The 15,859-nt window shown below is 35.7% G+C and overlaps 1 pseudogene; it reads left to right on the forward strand.

Moving 5' to 3' along the window:
- Nucleotides 1–2,045: 2,045 nt before the first annotated feature.
- Nucleotides 2,046–15,859, forward strand: part of LOC132424354 (ubiquitin-conjugating enzyme E2 J2-like) — a 71,703-nt pseudogene continuing 57,889 nt past the window's right edge.

The raw sequence follows: 15,859 nt of genomic DNA on the forward strand, positions 1-15,859 counted from the left end.
AGGCCCAATCCAGTTCACCTGACTGCTGAGGAAATCAAGGCACACCTTTAACACACTATCATTATCAACTTTTCTCGGGTCAAGAACCTCTATTCTATAAACTATATAATTTTCTCTTTTACCTCCAAGCTAATGAACTACTTCATCAATCAAAGATACAAAGTTTCATTAGGAATTTATATAAACACATCACTCTCTCTGCCACAACATTCTTCCTTGATAATGATATGAGAATCAAAGTTGCGGTTTGAGCAAGGAGACTCAGCAGAAGGAAGACACCTGGAAGTGTAGCTCTACTGAAGAGATTTGGAGCAAATATACCTGGACAGGGGCTTCCCTGGTGGCGCAGCGGTTGAGAGTCCGCCTGCCGACGCAGGGGACACGGGTTCGTGCCCCGGTCTGGTAAGATCCCACATGCTGCGGAGAGGCTGAGCCCGTGAGCCATGGCCGCTGAGCCTGCGCGTCCGGAGCCTGTGCTCCGCAACGGGAGAGGCCACAACAGTGAGAGGCCCGCGTACCGCAAAAAAAAAAAAAAAATATATATATATATATATATATATATATATATATATATATATATATATATATACCTGGCCAATAACTACAGTTTTTCTATGATTTGCTGAGCTGTGCTAATATATTAACTGCATTCCTGGGGTAGAGCACACATGAATCCAAATCGAGCCATAGGAATGTCACCTATGGGTGTCTGATTTAGGGATGACTGACTGTCAGACTGGAGGCTGTAGGATTTGTGCTTATGCATATTTCTGATTTACTTGTTCTTTGCATCCTTTTCTATTTATGCCACTCTTTTTTTGCCTTTATATAGACCATTATTCTCTTTCACTTCACATTACTTTCTATTCATACACACTTCATGAATTCTTTGTCTTACAAGCTACATGCTTACTCTCCCTCTATGCTAAACACACCCTATATAAGTTTTCACTTTTCTAAATATTTTTATCATCTTCAGCAGAATTGAATGTTCTTCAATGATAGAGAAGACAAACATTGCACTTCAGTAATATAATTGTTTGAAACTATGGTTACATTTAATGAAAGAGAACTTAGGCACCGTGAGGATTCTGAACTCCAGATAACCCACACCTCATTCTGAAACTCAACAATACTGATCCTGTTTCATTGGTCATTGAAATCCCATGAAATTACTTTTCAGTAACTAGAGATAAGGACAACTTGTGTACTTACTGCAAGGGCCCTTCTCTGGTTCACTGACAAATGGTGCCTTTAAAAGTTTTTACTTGCCCTTTTGTGAAGTTTGAATGAGGATTCAGGTATCTTCTCAGGTCATTAGTCTTTAGTGCAAGATTGCCAGTAGCACTTAGCAGAAGGTTAATATGCAGGAAGATACTTCAGGAGATATAAACATCTATTTTTTTCCAGAGACAATTCATTTATTCATATGCATTTATTGACTACTACTATGACCCAGGTACTGTTGTAGGTGATGCAGATAGGGAAGAAAACCTGTGCTTGAATAGGTAGAGACAGTCTGTGGCATCCTTGAAATATGCTTTTCAGATCTCACTCAGGACTCTATTTGCCAAGAGTGTAATTGACAACCAGTACAGCTGTTGCATTATAAAATCTATCACTAGATTTGTGATATATGAGGACATGCTTTCTGTGTGTATTTCCCTGCCAATGACTGAGTGCGGCTAGGATATTCAGGCTCGCCCATTGCTGGGAGATTTGGTACTGGTCTCATGGGACGCTTTGGCTCAAGGACTCTATAGTAGCCTTGCCAAATTCTCTTAGGTCTGTATAGAAATCTCAGGTATTTCACTCCTCCCCTCCCCTCCCCTTCCTCCCTCCCTCCCTCCCTCCTTCCTCCTTCCTTCCTTCCTTCCTTCCTTCCTTCCTTTCCTTCCTTCCTTCTCTCTTTCCTTCTCTCTCTCCTTTACCCAGAGCCAACTAACATTAAGATCTGACAACTTTTCAGACTCCCCCAGATCCCTTCTATTTTTCCTCACAGGCATTGTCCCTCACAGAGCTCTTGAATGACTAATTCTGTCCTGATGTCTGTATCTCAGAGGAACCAGGCTAACCCACAGAACAACAGCAAAGAAACAGTAACAGATAACTGCTATGGAGAAAAGATAAAGCAAGAAAATAGAGGTAGGTTGTACAAGGTAAGTAGAACTGCTATTTTATGTAAAAAAAAAAAGTCTATTTTATAGACTTCAGAAAGTGAAGCAGAAAGTATAGTAGTCTCTGCTTATTTGTGATTTTGCTTTCTGAGGTTTAGTTACCCACAGTCAACAGTGGTCCAAAAATATTAAATGGAACATTCTAGAAAGAAAAATTCATAGGTTTAAAATTGCATTCAGTTCTGAGTAGTGTGATGTAAATCTCCAGGACTCCTGCTCAGTCCCTTCATGGATGTGAATCTTCCCTTTGTCCAGTGTATCATGCCCCTTAGTTACATAGTAGCCGTCTTGATTATCAATCAGGTTGACTGCCACAGTATCACAATGCTTGTGTTCAAGTAACCTTATTTTACTTAATAATAGCCCCCACATGCTAAAGTAGTAACGGTGGCAATTCGGATATGCCAAAGAGAAGCTGTAAAGTGCTTCCGTTAAGCGAAAAGGTGAAAGTTCTTGACTTAATAAAGAAAGAAAAAATCATGTGCTGAGGTTGCTAAGACCTACAGTAAGAATGAATCTTCTATCCATGAAATTGTAAAAACAGAAAAAGAAATCTGTACTAGTTTTGCTGTCACACCTCAAACTGCAAAGGTATGGCCACAGTGCATAAGTACGTAGTTAAGATGGAAAAGGAATTAAATTTGTACAATAAGATATTCTGAGAAAGGCAGAGAGACAGAGTGGAAAGAGAGAGCACAATCACATTCACATAACTTTCATTACAGTATACTGTTATAATTGTTTTATTTTAATATTAGTTACCATTGTTAATCTCTTACTGTGCCTAATTTATAAATTAATTTTTTTCATGGGAATGTGTGTATAGGAGAAAACATAGAATTTATAGGGTACAGTACTTTTTATTTCCCTTAGGAATTGGCATTTTTTAACATTGTAAGCATGTATAAATATTAATTTTAAATGGATCTGGTAAGACATAAAACTGTAAAGCTCCTAAAAGAAAACTTAGGGAAAACTTGCCTTGACACAGTTCCTGACAATGGAAACAGTAAAAGGATTTTGCAGATGTCATTAAAGTCCCAAATTTGTTGACTCTGAGTTCATCAAAAGGAGATTATAGTGGATAAGCCTGATTTAAAACAGGTTAAAGTTCTTGAAGAAAGGACTGGGAACCTCACTGAGGTGGGAGACTCTCCAACTGACATTGAAGAAGACAGCTGCTGTAAGTTCTTCATCAACAAGGAAATGGCTTTGGCCACAACCCAAGGAAGCTTGAAAGGTAACCTTTACCCAGTAGAACCTCTGAGGAGAATGTACCTCTGCAGACACCTTGACTGCAGCCTTTGGATGCCATAGCAGAGGACCCAGGTGAGCTGTACCAAGATTCTTGACCAATGGAAAGTGAGATAAAAATACGAGACATTTTAACCCAGTAAATTTTTGGTAATTTGTTATGCAGCAATAGAAAACTAATACAATTACCCAAGAGTGCAGGAGTGCTTTAAGAAAAATAGAAAACCCTAATAAGTAAATGCCTTTTACAAACCAAATCAAAAAGTGAAAAATTTTCCCTCTGAAAACATAGGTGTTTCATGTATTATTAAAGTATAATTTTAGAAAAAAAATATCTGGAATAGTGATAATCCCACATATACAAATTTGGACAAAGAGTAAAAATTAAAAGCTGTTAAACTCATGACCTAGTATAATTTGCCCTAGGAATGCAAGAATGGGTTGCTATTTTTTAAAAAATTATCACTGTAAATCACATTAACCAATTAAAGACAAAAAGAAAAACTCTCAGTAGATCCTGAAAATATATCTAATAAAAATAACAATTATGATAAATCCTAGCAACTTGATAAACTGCTCTGCCAAGAATCAAAGCAATATCACACTTGAGAGGGAAGAACATAGTCATTTTCTTTACTGTAAGTAAAATGCCAGCTTGCTCACTTATATAGCTCATAATCAGTAGGGTACTGGAAGTCCTAGCCAAAGAAATATAACCAAAAAGTTGAGGGAAAAAAGTGGAAAATGAAAAAAAAATGTAACTTTCTTAAAAATCACATAATGATGCTAAAAATCTAAGAAAATAAATATTAACTCCTCCATAGCTAAGATGTACTTAGCAGAGTAACTGTATCAAAATATGAAAATAATAGCATTCAAACAAATCAGCAATAACAAAGAATTAATATATACAAAAAAACAAGAAAAAGTATCATTGAACCTGACAAGCAAATCAATATATTATATGAAGCTACAAAAATTTTCACAAGTTAATGGAGAAATTTGCTAAATCTCATTGCATATAAAATTTTGACTCAAAATTTTAAAGTCTCTGTGATGTCAAAAGCATAATGAGTAATCTAAAACTGTTAAAAAGAACTGGGAAAGATGTTCACATATAGGACAAAAAATGCTAATTTAAATACAAAATTAAAAAACAATAACTATGTAACCCCCTGCCCCCAAAAGACAAATATGCCAGTAAGACAAAAAACAACAAAAAGCCAATATCAAAAACGATAATCAACATAAGAGGAAACCAAAGGCTAATGAACATACTAACTTATCTACAACCCTGAAAATATTTTATTCTATTAAGTTAGTAAATATTAGATACTCTCAAAATCCCATGCATTGGCCAGGATGTGGGAAAACAGAAAAGAAGTAATAATAAACTGCTGGTGGGATTGTAAATTTTCCATTTATTTAAGAGACCATTTCTTTACTATATGGTAAGATTTAGTGTTCATTCTCTACACTCATCAAGAGTGTCATAAGGAAACAAAGATTCCATGTAGCATTGCTTGAAAAGGCAAGTTTGGAAGAATTCTTGTTAGAAATGGAGAAGAATGGATAGGAAATATACATAAATGATAATCCCATAACCTGTGTGTACACTATTCTACCTTTATACTTTTCTGGATAATTTATGTATTTCATAATATACTTAAAAGTAAATAATAATAGTGAACATCTTGTAATGAATTTAAGAAGCCATATACATATGTAATAATCTGAAAAATGTATCTACAAATGAAAAGCTGAATGGCTTCATGAAACCTCAAGTCCCCAAATTCTCAGATAAAGAAATGAAACACAAATTTCCTTCAAAAAACAAAGTAACATTCAAGCTAGAGATAATAGGAAGTGTTTGCTATCAGAGTACAGCAACTGATATGTGAGAATACCATCAGAACACAAAGAAAATATGTTAGATTTGGTCAGGAAGACAAAAGGAGGTAAAGCTCAAGCTGAATTTTGAAAGACAATAATAAGATCACATCACTCAAGACCAGTGATTGGAATGAGAACAAAGCTCGAAATGACACCTGTAGGAAAACCTAATTTTAAGGAGTACAAGAACAGAAGCAGACACTTCAAAGAATACAAAAGTACACACTCATTTATCCTGTGCCTGGCCATGTACTAGGCCTTTCACACGTATTTTTTTCCCTACAAAATTATTATAAATAGATATTATCTCATGTCAAGATAAAGAAATTAAGCTTAGAGAATTTAAAATGGTAAAATAAGTTACTCTTGATAGACACAAATAAGACTTTCCTGATTTTAAAATTCTTCTCTAATAACTAAACTTGATAAGCATTATAAAAGTGTGAAGAAAGACTCTCAAAAGAATTATAGATACAACAGAGGAGTGAAGTGAAAATTATACAATTTGAGGGAGTGACCAATGGCATATACAGTGTCATAGAATGAGGATGGAGGAAATCAGTATGTGTTCAGTTGTAAAATGAGAGAAGTGAGGAACAAGGGATAATAAGTGTGCTATTTTGAGTGACTCCACTATGAAAGAAAGAAAATGAGAGAATGCTTATTAAAAATAATTATATGGATTTTTCATCTGAGAACATGTTACGGGTATGTAACAAATGATATTGTGATCTGTCGTTATCATACTGGAGGTCACAGCCAGTGCAATAAGAAAAGAAATTTTTTAAAAATGTGGTATAAAAATTGGAGACTTGGATGGTAATAAATAAAAGTGTATTTATTTTACAAATAACAAATAAACGTGTATTTCTTTTACAACCAATATATATATGAACTACAATTAGACAAATCAAAATAACAGAATTTACCAATGTAATTTATAAAAGCCAAGTTCTAAATATGAGGAAAAGCAATCAGGAAATAAAAGATAACATTTCTGAGAGCATAAGAAAGATAAGATGTACAGCAATAAATCTAGCAGAAGAGGAACATTAGCCCTCCCCTAAGAACAACAAAAATAGAGATATTCCAGGTTCAAGGTTTGGAAAAAACAATACTGTGGACACGTAAATTCTCTCCCAATTAATATACTGACTCAAAGCAACCCCATTAAAAATCCCCACAGGTGTCTTAGCAAAACTTGGTTAGCTGTTTCCAAAATTACATGAAAAATAAAAGTCAAGAAGGGCTTAGGCAATCTTGCAAAAGTATTAAAACATTAAAACAATCTGAGGAACTTTTGTTCTCAGATATACAGATGAATTATAAATATATAATAAATATGACAGAATACAACTGTAAACAAGCAGGACCCTATGGGGCCCTCCCAGGACAGATCCCACCCCCCAACCCATGTCCTCCACCTGCCTCTTATTTGTAGAAAAACTTTAGCCCCCTAGGCATTCCTCAAGTTCCAAAGAATAAATTTAATTGGAGAAGTGAGAAAACGCAGAAGCAAAGGAAAACAGTCAAGCAAGACAAAATAATAATAGTTTAGCCACTATACAAAGTCAAGGGCCTTTAGTTCCTTCTCAAGGGCTATAGATAATATTCTGAGCAATAGGCTTTGAGCTGTTTTACAGCTACTGAAACCCCCACCAGGTGGAAGAAGTTAACTGTATTCTGACCACAAGCACAAAGACCCCAGACTGGTTGGAACCAGAAGGTTGATGATGTTGGTTCCTGACTACCTCACCACCAACCAATCAGAAAAATGTCCACAAGTTGATCATGTGCCCCACAACCCCCTCCCCCACCCTGGTTAAAAACCTTTCCCTGAAAGCCATCAGGGAATTCTGGTCTTTTAAGCACTAGCTGCCTCCACTCCTTGATTGGCACCCTGTAATAAATGCTGCACTTTCCTTCAGCACAACCCAGTGTCAGTAGACTGGCTTTATTATGTGCAGGCATGAGAACCAAATTTGGTTCTGTAACACAATTAGCTCAGAAACAGACAAGAAGAATCCAATAAAGTGCCCAGAAATCTGACATTAAAAATTTGATATACAGTGAAATGGGGAAGAATTTGGCTTTGGTAGTGTAGTGGGTCCATTGGATACCCATGTGCAAAACTATGAATCTGGAGGCGGCAGCACTGCAGTGGTGCTTTGGACTTGGTCCCAGCACTGTGTGGCTCTCCAGCTGGGGCTCTGTTCCAAGCCCTACCACTGACAGCCTGAGCACAGTGGCAATGGAGTGAGATGAGCAAAGAGAGCAATAAGAGAGCTCCAAAAACAGCAACCCAGAGACTGAAACAGGACTATCTTCCAATTTAGAAAGACTGGTACCTTACATGTGTGCTGAGCTCCTCCTTTCCAATATTCTTGAATGGCACTACAGTTCAGCTGCATCCATAAGGTTATGCATGGCAGATTCAAACAACTACAAATGAAAAATACTGGGGAAAATATTACAGAGAATTCCAAAAAGCAGAACTTGAATTTGCCACCATGGGGGGCAACTATTTACATAGTATTTACATTGTATTTACAACTATTTACAAAGTATTTATATCATTATTAGGTATTATAAATAATCTAGGGATGACTTGAAGTATAGGGGAGGGTGTTGATAGGTTATATGCAAACACTACCCCATTTTAAATAAGGAACTTGAGCATCCTCTGATTCTGTGGGGTTTTGGAACCAATCCTTGGCAGATACCAAAAGACTACTGTATATGCACCAAAGTCCTGAGATGACTCCTTGTGAAAGTAGTTATTATCATGGACAACTAATTTTTTTCCAGAGAATTTTCTTTTAAACCTCCTAGTATTTATACAACTCCCAATGGAAAGTTCAAGTGCAATACAAAGCTGAGTCTTTTCATCATGGATTTCCCCACAGACAACCTAGCCTAGTCCATATCCACCATCCTGCCTGGGCAGTACAGAAACGTGGGACTTCAGCAAAAGACAACCGCCAGCACAAAGTTTAATGTTTAACTAAAAGACAATGTCTTTTTTGAATTACTGCTGAAGTCATATAGGAAATTGAAAACATATAGCACAAGACGAACTCAGCAGCAGACCCCAGACTTTCCCCTTCCAAGACATGGTTCCAGACAGAGAGGGACATACACCATGGCCAGAAGGTGCTTCAGCTCTTCTATGTGGTTGGGTGGGCCTAACCTTGCTGGGCTAAAGCAGGCCAATCTGCACCAAGGTCCTGGAAGGCGCCCTGGTGACCTTGTTTGTTATCGTTGAGTTTGCAGCCTTGCCTACGCTGTCAAGTAAGTTAATTACATGCTGAGAAGGGACAGTGCAGGAGGAGCCCAGATGTGGCAGAGGTAGTTGGCGATGCTGGGTCCCAGCTTGACACAGGCTGGCGGCACGCACTATCGAGTGCAGGGCAGACCCACCACACTCCTGGGGTTAGCTTATTAAAAACCTTAAGCAACAACAGCAACAAAAACAAAGTGTGAGGTTTGAATTTGAAGGAGATGTGAGATTCTCAGCCCTTGGGTATATATTATCAGGTGTAAATGACGAGCAGTCCTCGTGCTTTGGTTTTATACCTTATCTCCTGTCTTATCTTTTGACCTGTTTTAGTAAATCTGTTTCATTTTATTAGATTTAGTCACTTAAAAATATAAAACTTGGGACTTCCCTGGTGGTCCACTGGTTGGGAATTCACCTTCCAATTCAGGGGGTGCAATGGTCCGCATCAAAAATATCTTAAAAAAATATAAAACTTGGGGCTTCCCTGGTGGTCCAGTGGTTGGGAATTCACCTTCCAATTCAGGGAGTGCAATGGTCCACATCAAAAATATCTTTAAAAAAATATAAAACTTGGTGCCTATCAAAATATCAGATATAAACATTTCTAAGTATTAAATGAAAGCAACATTGGTTAAAGTACCTAGCAAACTAAAGGCACCTAATAATGTTTGTTGCTTCTCAAACTGAATGACTTTACCAAAGTAAAGTAACAAATGCACCTGTATGTAACTATTTTATAACAAACAAGTGTAAGTTATTTCACAGATCCTTTTAAATACTTCATCCTTAAGAGAAAGTTTGGGACTTCCCTGGTGGTCCAGTGGTTAAGACTCTGTGTTTCCAATGCAGGGGGCACGGGTTCAACCCCTGGTCGGGGAAATAAAATCCCACATGCCCTGTGGCGTGGCCAAAAAAAAAAAAGTTCATTAATCATTAGCAAAATATTGCTTTCAAAATATTTTAAGGCACTGAAATAGATGCATACATGCCAAATTTTCAATATAGTAAAATGTAATGAAAAGTATTCTGAATTAGAGAAGTATATAAAATAAATATGATCACTTTTATAACCTGGATAATGTATACCTAATTACTCACTGCATTCACAAAAATCTATTCTAGGTGCATTGTAGGCTTAAAGATATAACATATTATCTAGAAGAATATAGATTCTTGATATTTAAGATCTTCATGATATTGAGGTAAGGAAATATGCATTATATGGACTAAAAAAGATAATTTGATGTACATTAATCTAACCAACTTTTATTCATCAAAAGATATTAAGAGAATGAATAGGCAAGTTATAGACTAACTTACAGTTCGTATTACTGACAACTAAAACCCAGAGTATATATTGTACTCTTTCAAATCAATGAGACAGTGTATTAATTTGCTAGGGCTGCTGAAACAAAGTACCATAAACTGATGGTCTAAATAACAGAAAAATGTCACCTCAGTTCTGGAGGCTAGAAATCCTAGATCTAGGTGTCAGTAGGGCTGCAACTTCCTAAGGGCTGTGAGGGAGAATTCTGTTCCATATCATTCTCCTAGCTTCTAATGCTTTGCTGTCAATCTTCATCTTCACATGGCAATTTTCCCTTGTATGTATGTCTAAATTTCCCCCTTTTTATAAGGACAGCAGGCATATTAGATTAAGGTCCACCCTAAGCCAGTAGGACCTCATCTCACCTAATTACATCTGCAAGAATCCTATTTCCAAACAAGGACACATTCTGAGGTACTAGGAGTTAGGTCTTCAACATATGAATTTCTGCAGGACACAATTCAAAGCAAAACAGACAACCCAATAGATCAAAACATTTAAAACATGTAAACACTGGAAGAGATTCTTATGAGTCAGCTAATAAATGTGAAAAAGTACTCAACTATTTAGTCAGCAGGAACCTGCAAAATAAAATTAAATTTCAGTATACCACCACTAAAATGGATGAAATGGAAAAGACTGATAATATTGACATCAGATTGGAAGTCTTATATGCTGATAATGGTAGTTTAAGTCAGTCCAACTGGTTTGGAAAACTCTTTGGCATCCTCTACTAGAACTAATTATTCGACAATTCCATTCCCCAGCATGTGCTGTAGCAGCACTGCTTGAAATAGATAAAAACTTTAAAAAGCCCATTAAGTGTGATTGTGTGTATGTATTTATATATGTATACATATTCGCATATTTATATATGTATATATATATGTTTTTGTAGATTTATATAAAGTATATCATAATAAGGAGATAAAATAAATATTGTTTGGATGCATCTCACAAACAAGTTTGAGTAAAAGATGCCAGACACAAAAGAATATATACAGTAAAATTCCATTTGTACAACATACAAAAACAGACCAAACTATTTATAGTGTTAAACATCAGAGACATTATTATCTTGGTGGAGAATTGTTAGTGATTGGGAGGGAGCCTGGGAGTGGCTTCTGGGAGCTCATGATGTGTTATTTCATGAACTAACTGCTGGTTATATAGAGAATTCATTTTATAAAAATCCATCCACCTGTATATTTATGATTTTTGTTCAGTTTCTGTATTAATGTTATATTTCAATAAGAATTACTTAAAATAATGGAAAGTTACTATCTACTGTAATATCCAAAATCACTTACAAAAGAATCACAGGATAAATGACATATTTCTATATATTCGGTTGAAGAATAAATGTTTAAAATGAATTTGTTTTTAATAAAAAGATGAACAAACATGTAAAACAATATACGACATTTCTTTTTAAATAATTGTTGTGCTTTAGTTGCAAGAAACACTGGAATAAAAAACATACAATTTCACACATGAGTTCTTCAAATTTTTTCACTCCTTTATCTTGTATCATTTTTTAATGAATTCACTTTTTAGCTACAAAGAAACAATGTTTTTAAATATTGGGAAACTAACATACATTCATTTACTAAAGTATGTTTTTGATCTCAGTGCATGTACTCTCTATATATACCCACTGAAAACTTCCCTGTGGTTCTTAGATTATGGGAAATATGCTTAGGTTTCAAATACAATTTCTGGACTCATTGATGAGATTTTGTCGTTTATTTTTTTAAATTTTTAAACTTTTTTACCTTTCAACCCCCTATTGTATCTTTAACATGTTTTATTTGAAAGTTGTTTAAGCCATTTCTGTTGTTCCCACTATTTGGGACAACAGAAAGTATACTCAGATCTGTTTGTACATTAGGATATTTATACTTAGATTCAGTTTTGGGTAAAAAACATCACATAACTATGAATATTTAAATAAACTTAAAGACAGGAATCAAAAATACCTGTAAAAATGTAAATGCCTTTGCTTTCTCCATCACCAATGACTAATACTAATTTTCATATTTTGATGATAAGCCTAGTTGTAATTTTAAAAGTTTTCTTAACATAATACTACAGAAATAAATATAAAAAATTCAGAGTTGGCATTTAGATGAAAACCTTATTCATTTGAACTTAAGAGTTTTATTTTAATTTCAGTAAAATATAATAGTGTATATATATTGTTTTATTCTTGTGGTTAAAATCTCTCTTAGTATTATACTTTTTCCTAAAGTGAATGATATAAAACATTTCTTAGTGAAGAGAGAAAATTAGGTAGCCAGAGCCCTCATTTTATTGTTGTATTTTAGAGTTTAGGTTAAACATTGAACTAAAATATTATACAAATATATATGGAATATATATATATATATATATATATACACACATACATTTGTGCTATATATCATCTGTATATAGAAATATATATTATATATATTGTATATGTGTCTATATTCAAAATAGCATGCATAAAGCACCATAGCTTACTTATCCTTGTGAAGCTGACACAATTTTGTCATGTTTCCAAAGACTTCTAAATCTTTGGGAAAAAGAAGAACAAAGACAATTAACTCAAAATATAGCTGGCATTTTTAACTCTTCCACTCCTCATAACTACACATCTGTATCTTAACCTGACTTAATTTGATAACTATAGTTTTATTTTTTTTAACCATCTATTCCATTTTTTTAATTCTTTGCTGGAAACCTGATAAAATGGGTTATTTCTTGGGGCAAGGGTGACCGAAAATCATGTTTTTCTGAATTATCTAGGTCTAATTCATTACTGCCTTAATAGAAGTAATTTTCCATTGGCCAAGTCTACTGAGCAAAGGAATATTAAAAATTCTAGAGGATTTCTACTGGTCCTCTTTGCTCCCATTTTGTAACCTCCTCAGGAGCACCCCTTGTGTAATCTGAAACCTGCCCTGTACATGAAAGACAGGGAGAGACCTAAGAAAGAGGCAGCCCACTCTAGATTGGTAGGCGGCGGCTTTAAGAAGCAAGGGAACTTTCAAGGCTTGTCTTGGGCAGCTGCAAGACCAGTAACTTTTGCACCTACCCACCAAATCTTAAAAGTTTATACAGATGCTTTAACTGGGTTCAATCATGTACACAGTCCAGATGGTCTCAACACCATATTACCATTATTTCAAAGCTGTGTCCTTGGGTAGCTTCCAGCTTGGGAAAGACAAGCAGAGCACACATTCCAAGGTGGGGCATGGGGATGGTGGTATGAACAGCCTCCAAATGCTCTGGTCCAGCTTGCAGGTCAAACTGGAGGTCGTGTCTTTTTGATGACCTTTCTCAACAAGCAGCATCCCAGTTCATGTTTGGTAATCAGAATTATTCACCTTGGCTAGTAAGTACAATGACCCCTTTTTCTGCCTGTTGGTTCAGTGGTATGAGATTTCAAAAATGTTAGTGAGTGAGTGAGGAGTCAGCATCAGTTTCCAAACCACTGGAGATATGAAACTTTTCCTAAGGGAAATAGTTGTTCATTGAGCACAAAAACATCCAAATACTCCAATCAATTTGATTCAGGATTTGGAAGAAAAATATCTTAAGTAGATAATTAGTTGTAACAGTGAAAGGGACCACATCTCTGTCTTCTGCCTGGTTCTTGGACCCATGTTGTTTCGCTAAGGAGTAGATGTTATCACATCTAACCTATTAGGCATGGGTCCTATTACTAAGTCTTTAGTGTATTCCATTATTCTGTTAAATCTGCTTCTTCTAACTGTGTATTCAAACTAATGAATCCTGTACATGTTGACCTCATTGTTGTACTCACTTTACCATAACTAAGCAGAGATATTCTATGGGATTACATGTTGATGGATAAAGCTCTTTGTAAGATCATGAATGATGATGATGGCCGAAGCACTGCAGACAGGAAGGGGATTTAATATTCAGAATATATCTAAACCCATGAGAACAAACCTGTACTCCCTTCATGATAAAACAGTCCAATATATTCAGCTTTCTTGCAGGTGGCTGGCTATTACCCCTGAGGAAAGATCCTCTATCGTGGCTGCATGTTAGTAGTTTAAGCACTTATTAGTGACGGTAAACAGATCATTCATGGCAAGGAGAAATCCATGTTTTAGTGCTAATGAACTGCCTCTGTCTTTGCCACCATGGTCAGTTTGTACATGGACCCACAGTGTAAAACTTAGAGCACCTACGAAAAAGGGCACACAGATGTCCACAGATTACTCATAAATGACCACTATAAAATTTCTATTTTCCCTGAGTCTTTGGATTTCTTCTTCAATACTCCAGAAATATTTTATAGTATCTTTCTCATTTGACTAAAGGTCATATTGGAGTTCAGGATGTAATTAACCAACTTAGTTCACACAATTACCTGCTGCTTAAACCCATCCCTAATACTGATTTGGTGTATCCATATCAATACATTTGGCCTGCCTAGTCTCATATTTTGTCCTCTTTGGTCAAACATCTCTTAGCCCACCCCCATATATGTTCCCGTAACTCCTGCTGGTACAAATTGGAAAGACCATGTTATTCTTTTAGTGTGTAGTCTGCTTTGTCCCAGACCACTTCTTGTACTTTTCCATTTGGGCTATGCTGGGGTTCCAATTCTTAAAGGTCTTAAAGGCCGACGGCAGAATGAATAGTTATAGTTGTGAATTTTGAGTAGACTAAGCAACTCCTCATGAAGAAACTCTCTCTTGTGAAGTCACTGGAAGGATTTTATGAAGAAAAAGTCAATTTCCTCAGACAGAGAAGGGTAAACTATTTCTAAGACAAGAAACACTGAGTTATTTTGGAGATCAAAATTATCACCTTCATCTGTGTCTGCCCAAATGTTTTTATCCAGTATCTCAGTATTCTACTCTTTCCCCTATTTATTTATATTCAAATGTGAGTTTAATGGACTATCAATTCTGCATCCCTGAAAATAAGTCTCTTGGTTTGGTTCATAGCGGCAATTAACAAGTTTTCTGATTTTTCATATGTGTTCTAAATTTTGTATTCAAGACCTTTATACTGATTCTCTTCCACTCCCTTTAGGAAAGTTAAAATAAGCTAGACCATGTAGAATGTTTATAACTGCCACAACTACTGCTTCTTTTAACTCCTTGCCTCCACCTACACTCCATTCCATGCTGATAGTAGTGATGTTTTTTGTATCAATGCTGCCACTATCAATGTTCCATTTGCTCCTGGCTGGAGGTTATCCATGTGCGCTAGACAAGTATCTGATAAGAAACAGGCAGTATACTCAGAAGGAGTAATTTAAAATACCTTAATGAAGAGATGGTTTATAAAAGTATAGGCAGGAATGGTGAAGTACCCTGAGGCTATCTACAGAGAAGAGCCATTAATAGAAATACCCCGTATCCACTATCCAGTATCTGCCATGATTGTTTCATCTAAGATTCTAATTGTTAACATTTTTTTATAAATTAGAAACAGAAATTACTATTATATTTGTTAGATATATTATAGTAAACTATAACAAAGATTGTGTACTCCAAGTGTGTAGCAGTTAAAGTTAGGTTTTTTCCTCAGTTGCATATATCTAAAATATGTGACATCAACAAGACAGAGTTATTTTTCCCTCATAATAGGCAAGACCTAGACAGCCTAGTGGTGATAACATGTCTAAGTCCAGAAGCCTTTAGAGATTGAGGTTCCTTTGTGCTCAACAATTCATCCCTCATTAAAGATGCTGTCCACAGCTCCAGGCAATAGGAAGAAAAGAAAATAAAGTCTTCATTTGAACTGTCTTTCATGGAGTGTTCTTAGAAATTTCCTTGTGACACTTTCTATCACTTCTAATTTCCTAGAACTTACTCACAGGCCAGATCTCATGAAGACAGACTGAATACTATATATTTCTAATCTTTGGTGGTTATATTTACAGCTAAAGAGTTTTCT

Source organism: Delphinus delphis, chromosome 4 (assembly GCF_949987515.2).
Source record: "Delphinus delphis chromosome 4, mDelDel1.2, whole genome shotgun sequence".
Classification (NCBI taxonomy): Eukaryota; Metazoa; Chordata; class Mammalia; order Artiodactyla; family Delphinidae; genus Delphinus; species Delphinus delphis.